Genomic DNA, 7,177 nt, shown 5'->3' with positions numbered 1-7,177 from the left:
GATGTGCATCCCCGCATGTCTCTGTGTGTGTGTGTTTGTGCACAAGCTCCAAGCCTTCTGGACAGGGCCGAGGGTGAAGGGGAGTGCTAACACACTCTCCTTGTCAACGGCAAGGGTAATTACTCCTGGCTGAAATTACTCAACATTTGTTTATAAGCTCCCCTGAGCACACTGTAAATAGATTGTCTGCTCAAGCCCAATGCCATTGAAGCCCTGCTGTTCCTGTCAAATACACACACACACACACACTTATATTCACTTCATCTTTACCTCATCACACACATGAAGCCAGTGTATTTTTAATGCATCTTCTTCATTTAATGAATCAGTGATGTTAAAGACCTTGTGGAGCAAAACGTTGCAGCTCTCCTATTGTGTCAAGTGACTCCCTTTATCTCCCACTGGAGAGCTTCAGCGTGAGGCTGGAGCCCTTGATATTTTCACTCATATAACTTCGCATGTGGTCAAGTTGAATCTATTAATCCAGTATTGATCTCTGCTTTATCGTCCTTTTCATGGCTACGCTCTTGCCTCTCTCTCTCGTCTCACTCTATCCTTCTTTCTTTCTATACCAACAATGGCAGCGATCTTTTTAGCATGCATATGAGGGAGGTGGGAGAGAGAGAAAGAAAGAAAGAAAAAAAGAAAAAAGAAAAAACGAAAGCACTTCAAGTCAAGGTCCATCCATGTAGTTACTGTATGAGATGGTTCCTGTCAAAGATGACAGTTTGAAACACTTGACCCACAAAAATGAATTCTTGGCCAGGGCCAAGTGACAGCCCAAAGTAATTCATTCTTTTGAAATGTTGAGGGAGATGGAGGAGAGAGAAGTGCGGAGAAGAGGAGTGACATGGAGAGCGATAGAGCAAGACAGAGAGATAGAACGAAAGGGGAGGAGAGAAGATGAGGGAAACAAAGAGAGAGGAGAATTTATATATTTAAAAAAAAAAAAAAGAAAGATGAATGAACGAGAAAAAGAAATGAAAAGAAATCAAGGCGTCTTGTTTGTCTCGTTCCAACACAGAGAAATGGGCTCACTGTGCAGCGTTACGTCATGTTTTTAGCCACCACGAGCATGAGCAGGTTTAAGAACCTTGGACTGGATTCTTCACCAAAGCAAATCAGTTTGACACCCAGAGCACCGTTTCAGCTCTTTGTCAGAGATAATCTCTTTCGGAAACAAACGCACCAGGAGAGAAAGGTGATAAATCAAGTGAAGGGGCATATTTTCCGGTACAGTTCAATACAACCTTACTTATTTGAAACTGCAAAAGCTGCATCAAACAAATTAGCACAAACTAAAACAGCGTATCTTAAAACTACAGCGTATCAATTTGTTTGATTTGGAAAATAACAGAGAAAGAAATAGAAGAGAAGAAGATGTAAAAAGGAGAAAGGAGATAAATAGATAAAAAAAAAAACAGACAGACATAAAAGAAGTCCTGAGAGTTTGACTGTTAGCATTAGCCCACACCAGCTAACTGTGGTTGACAGAATCTAATTTATCATTTCAGCCACTGACTGAAAAAACTGACGACGCTTTTGTCTCCCCAAAAATGAAATAACCAAACCTCAACGTGGAGCGTGACGGAGCAAGACAGAGGGATGGAAAGCAACATGATGAAAACCAAAGAGAGCAAGAGCACAAACAAAAAAAAAAACGACAAGGAATGAGAATCACGCACAAATTCAAGACTTGGTATTAATCTACAAAGGCTCGTGTGATTGTGTTTGTGATAAGTGATTTGCTAATGATGATTTTGATTGTATTCCTCTGTACACAAACCTCCCAACATATGTTGCTGTTACTGCAAGCTGCCATCCGGGCTAATTTGTCTTAATTACGCTGAGTGTGTTTGCTGCCGAGAACCGCCGTCCACTGAGAGAGACAGACACGTTAGATCGAGTGGAGGGTGGGGAGCGCAACATCTGTCTGCTGAAGAGTCCAAACACACACACACACACACACACACGGTTATAATTGCTTGCAAACACACAAATGTGGACACACACAAGCATATATAGGAAAATACATACACACACTCGCACCTCTCTAATAAAACCTTGGTCTCGCCGCCTCACCGCCATCCCTTAGCCCTTACCTCCCATGTCCTGCTAATGGCGGCCACCACAGAGGTGACTGTGTGCAAATAGGGCCGTAGCGCCGATGGCCATTCATCACAAGGCCCCGGAGCAACATTACACCACTCTAATGGCCCACTCTGGCCTTCCTTATGATATTAATCCACAGCCTCACAGCACTGATTTCATTTGTAAAGTGGTGGGGGGAGACAAACTAGGGGCTTTTTCCCTCCACAGGGTGCTAACGGACGTAGATGCAGACACCTCAGTTCCGACATGACATCACGTAAACATGTACGTCTGCACATATGCTGTATATGTGATGTGCGGCTCACCTTGGTCCCAGGTACACACATACATACACACAAACATGAAACGAGGATCAGCAGATGCCCACGCTCACTTCCTCCACTCTGGGTTTTTTTTTTTTTTTTTTTTTTTTTTTTTTTCCTGCAGACCTTCAACCTGCCATTACAGGGAGTCTAATTATATAAAGTAACAACAGGCTGCACACACTGATCAGCCACAACCGTAAAAACCAGCTACCTGTTTTAGCGTTGTGGCTGTTTGGAAACTAAGACTATTAGTTTTCTTTGGGTGAAAATGTCATGAACAATAAAACTGTTCAATGCACCTGCCAGACTGCAGGATGCACAAATTCTCACATCCACGTCTCAGAGATATTGGCTCATGCACACACTCACTTGAAGGATGCTGTAGTGCACTTAACACTTTACATTGCAGCTATTTCTTTTTTCTTTTTTTTTTACCTTTTTACCTGAACCACTGCACCAAAAATATGAAAACATTTGACACAAGCTAAATTTACCACGTGCACCTGACACATTGAGAAACCCAGCAGCTGAAATTAACTCATCCCTGCAAATACCTTGGCAACAAGGCACTTTTAATTCATTGGTCACACAGATATAGTCACCTTTTATTGTCATTATTGGCGCTTATGCTGCAAACATATATGCTTTCAATACAGCACGTAAAGAACTAACGTCTGAATGACATTTCTATAACTATAGTTTGGTTGTATAGTTATTGTGAAATACATTATATAGCGACGGTTTTAGCCTTGCAACATTTCGCCAAGCAAACATGAGTTCATATGTAGTACATGAGAAACTAACATCAGCATATTGCTGCAGTTTGTGTTAAGTACTTGTTGCTGTTGTGGTAACACAAAAAGCTGAAGGTGGTGAGCATACTACTGTACCTCAACAAAAGAAAAAACATAAGCATGTTAACACGCATACAAGCACTTCCATACATCTAGTATTCAAGGAGTCTTGTCTATATAGTGACCTTCTGACAGCAGGAGGACGAGCCCCTTTGTTGGTTGCATTTCATCATTGAAAAGTCAAGAAAACGGTGTGCGTGACTGCCTAACAATGGATGCTGTACTAGACAACTACGTGCACAAACACACTAATATAAAAACCACAACGCAGAGAAACCTCTGACTTATTGTCTGCATATTCCAAAAGAATGTTTTCCAGTTTTGCTGGTGATAAAGTTGGATACATTTGTTCCAAATCTTTAGCCAGGAGCAACTTTATCCATAAGTGGCATTTCTGCACGGAAATGTCCAGAAACATTGCAGAATCCCTTGCAAAACACATTTCTGACCAATTTTCTCATGATTAGCATTTGCGGTGTATTATTCTACCCCTCCAAGTATCAAAATAAAGGTGGCCCGTGGTCGTTTGACTCAGTTCCACGGCCCAATTCTGGCCACACACAGAAAATGTGGCAGCTATGAGACAATAATGGAGGATAACAACTGGAATCTGCCCAGACATTGAAGTGCACGGATCAGACTGAGGCCCGAGGACCCAGGCGGGATGTCCCTGTATCTCTAAAGTTTTGATGGTCAAGATTTTGAAAGGTTTTCATTCTTCTTCCTCTCACCGGTGATAAAAAGGTGTTTCTATTTGTAACTGCTGGAAAAGAGCAGGTCCTGCGCTAAGTGTTGAAAACTGGCTGTTTGCGGACGTTGTGGATATAGAAAAATCACAGCTCCATCTCTTAGTGCTTCACACATCAGTGCATACGGAAGCAGTTACTAAGCTTGCGGGCAGCAGTGGGGGGGTGGAGGAGTGGAGGAGTGGGGGAGTGGGTCTGGTGACCTGGGGAGCAGATGGTGGGCTGCGAGGAAGGTCTGCTGGATGGACGTCAGAATCCAAGATGTTTTTTTGTTGCTCCCCCCCCCCACAGCACAGACAACTGCAGACACAAATGTAGACGCTTACTGTACAGCCACACAGACACACACACACCATATGAATGTCAAAAGCTAAAAGTGTCAAACCAAAAGGACAAAGAGAAGCAAGCCTTGATGTTTTCCTCAAATACCATCGTACATTTTGCAAAGGGAACATGTTGTGATTCAATCCTGACACGCATGAACCCAGATATTGTCTCTTCCTGTGTGTCTCATGCAAACACACACATTCACGCTAACCCCTCCTCAGATCTGACTGCTTTTAAAACCACAATGACAACCCCCTCGAATGCAGCACAGCTCTTTCATCAAACATTAAATGCATCCCTACACCATGCTACTAGCTGTCTGCTCCTGCTCTTCCACACATTGTGCTAAATTATAAAATATTCCAGTCTGTCGTAAGTAAAAATTTCATCGCTTGCCGCGGATGAACAGAGCAGTTGCAGACAAGCGGAGGAGTGGAAATGAGGAGAGCAGAGGAGCAGTGATGTCTGGCGCTGAACGTGTTGAGCCAGAGGTCAGCCTAACTCTGGCGAAACCCAGAAACAATAACACACACACACACATATACAGAGCCATATTCACATTGGGTGCATGTAAATTTTTGTATTCGCTTACTGAAAAACACTAGAATGTGAATAACCCCCGGTCATGAAAACAAACTTTGCAACTACTGAAAGATTTTGAGGCTTTTATTAAGGATTGACTACACTTTGAGTTGATCCAAACTGTCTTGTATGATGTCCATGAAGTGTCTATTATGTTGTGAATATTAACGGCTCAGTTGGGTGTGTGTGATAAGTGATGAAACATCTTTGAATCCTTGGCTGACTGGTGGGTGCTGTTTCATTATGGATATTCACTGTACTTTGACAATTAGCAAAACCTGGCAGGTATCAAGAGCCTGAAACACTGCGTCTTTGAACGCTCCTCTGTGTTGTTCGCAGCCCTTGAACTTAAAAAACAGTGCGGATTGAAGACACGTAAGAGATTGAAGTGATATAGGTGAGGAGAAAAAAAAAATTATATTAAAGTAAAACACTTAAAATACAAAGCTACGTTGCCAGAGGTAAAATAGCTGTCAGGGATGGCCTTCTAGCCCTCATGACAGACTGGGATCATCAAGAGAGAATAACAAAGACAAACACAAGTGGAGACACAGAATATTTCTATAGATACGAGCTGATGAAAACATGAAGGGAATAACTAAAGATGGAACAAGAGGAGGAGTTGGCATTTTACTGTAACGTACCCTATTAAAGGCGCACGACAACCATACCAAAGATGCTACTGACAAGTGGGGAGGAGTTGGGGGGGGGGGGGCAACAACAACTTCAAAATATGTAGAAATCAGGCAGAAATAGTGAAGGAAATTAAAAGTTAGAGTGTACGATTGAAATCAGAGAAACCCTCTGCTGAAAGGCCGGGAGGGCAAACCAAATATTCCTTGACTTAGTGTCTAATTCTGAATCTGAATATTAGCCGGTGAGGAGGTTTTAAATGTAAATATGCCATTATGCTGTCATTACAGTGCTCACATCCGCAGGCCCACAGGTCAGCCCAGCCACTGTTAATTTTGCAGGCAAAAGCTTTTTTTTTCTCCACCCTGCGCTCTTGAAATGTTAATAACTTTCTATTAGTTAATGTAGCGTGACTAAAATTCCGATTAGATATAATTCATTTTAATATCTGTGACTGGCCAGCCTGATCATTTTCTGCCGCGTTCTGCCCGCTGCATTACATGACTCTAAATTGGACTCATTTACATTGGCTGGTTAAATCAAGGCCTTCTCTTGCAATTTAGCTGTCATCAAATCAATTTTGTAATTTTCTTTGCTCTTTGAGGTACGACTGTTTCCGAATTGAATAATACCAGCTATCACATATAATTAGCCGTTATAGCATGTGTCAGAACAGGAGGGGATGCAGCAACATCTCAAATTCAACGAGACAGCATTGCCAGCCCAATCTCTGACACATTAGATGCGATATTGCGTTGGACAAGCGTTCCCAGATTGCAAAATGACACTTCTGGCCCATAGGTCCCTCGGCCCAAGTCTGGCCCAAACAGTTCCAAGTCTGAGTATATCTTCGCTGGTTAAATTTTCTACGTTTGCCAAAAAAAGGATCAAGATGTGGAAGCAGCATCTGAAAATCATATTGTACATGCAGCAAACTTCTGCCTTACAATTGGAACCATTGCTTTAAAAGTGACTTCTCTGAACACACTTGACCTTTAGCCTTCAGCGGGTCAGTCTTATTGGTTAACTCAGCTCAAAACCAACCACGACTCCTCTTCTCAGGTTGTGCGAAAGAACAACAAACTGCACAGTGAGTGCACAGGGAGTTTCTGTGGAACCACTGTGGGTTGTGCAGTTGCTGGAGTGGAGCTCCCATGTGGCTCTGCTCAATGGTGACTGAACCATAAGAACAGAGGGACAGGGGGCCGTACACCACGGGGACTCTGGGATAGCTCAACCTTCTCCTGGAGGACCGCTGCCTGGGGTAAGTGGTGGTGTCGCCTCAGATCAGAGGACAGCCAGGCTCTTGAGGGGCACGGGTGGCAGGAGTTGGAGGAGGAGTCAGGGGGGAGATGAGGGTCGGCCGAGGCAGTGAGGACTGGGGATACAGGGGCAGATCACAGAGGGAATAGCAGAGAATAGGTTGGGGTTTTCCCTGAGCGGAGAGTGTGCCGAGGCTGGCCGATAACAGGGCAGTCAAAAATTGATATTCAGGGGTGTCTTGTTGGAGCATAATGCATCTTTTAGAGACAGTAATAATTCAACATTGTGTTGACCCTGTTTAGCCTCTGATGGGGGCTTTCCTTCTCAAATGTCACACTGAAAACCTCCTTTGTCA

The sequence above is a fragment of the Echeneis naucrates genome, chromosome 2, assembly GCF_900963305.1.
Source record: "Echeneis naucrates chromosome 2, fEcheNa1.1, whole genome shotgun sequence".
NCBI classification, from domain to species: Eukaryota; Metazoa; Chordata; class Actinopteri; order Carangiformes; family Echeneidae; genus Echeneis; species Echeneis naucrates.
Note: the sequence above shows the minus strand (reverse complement) of the source record.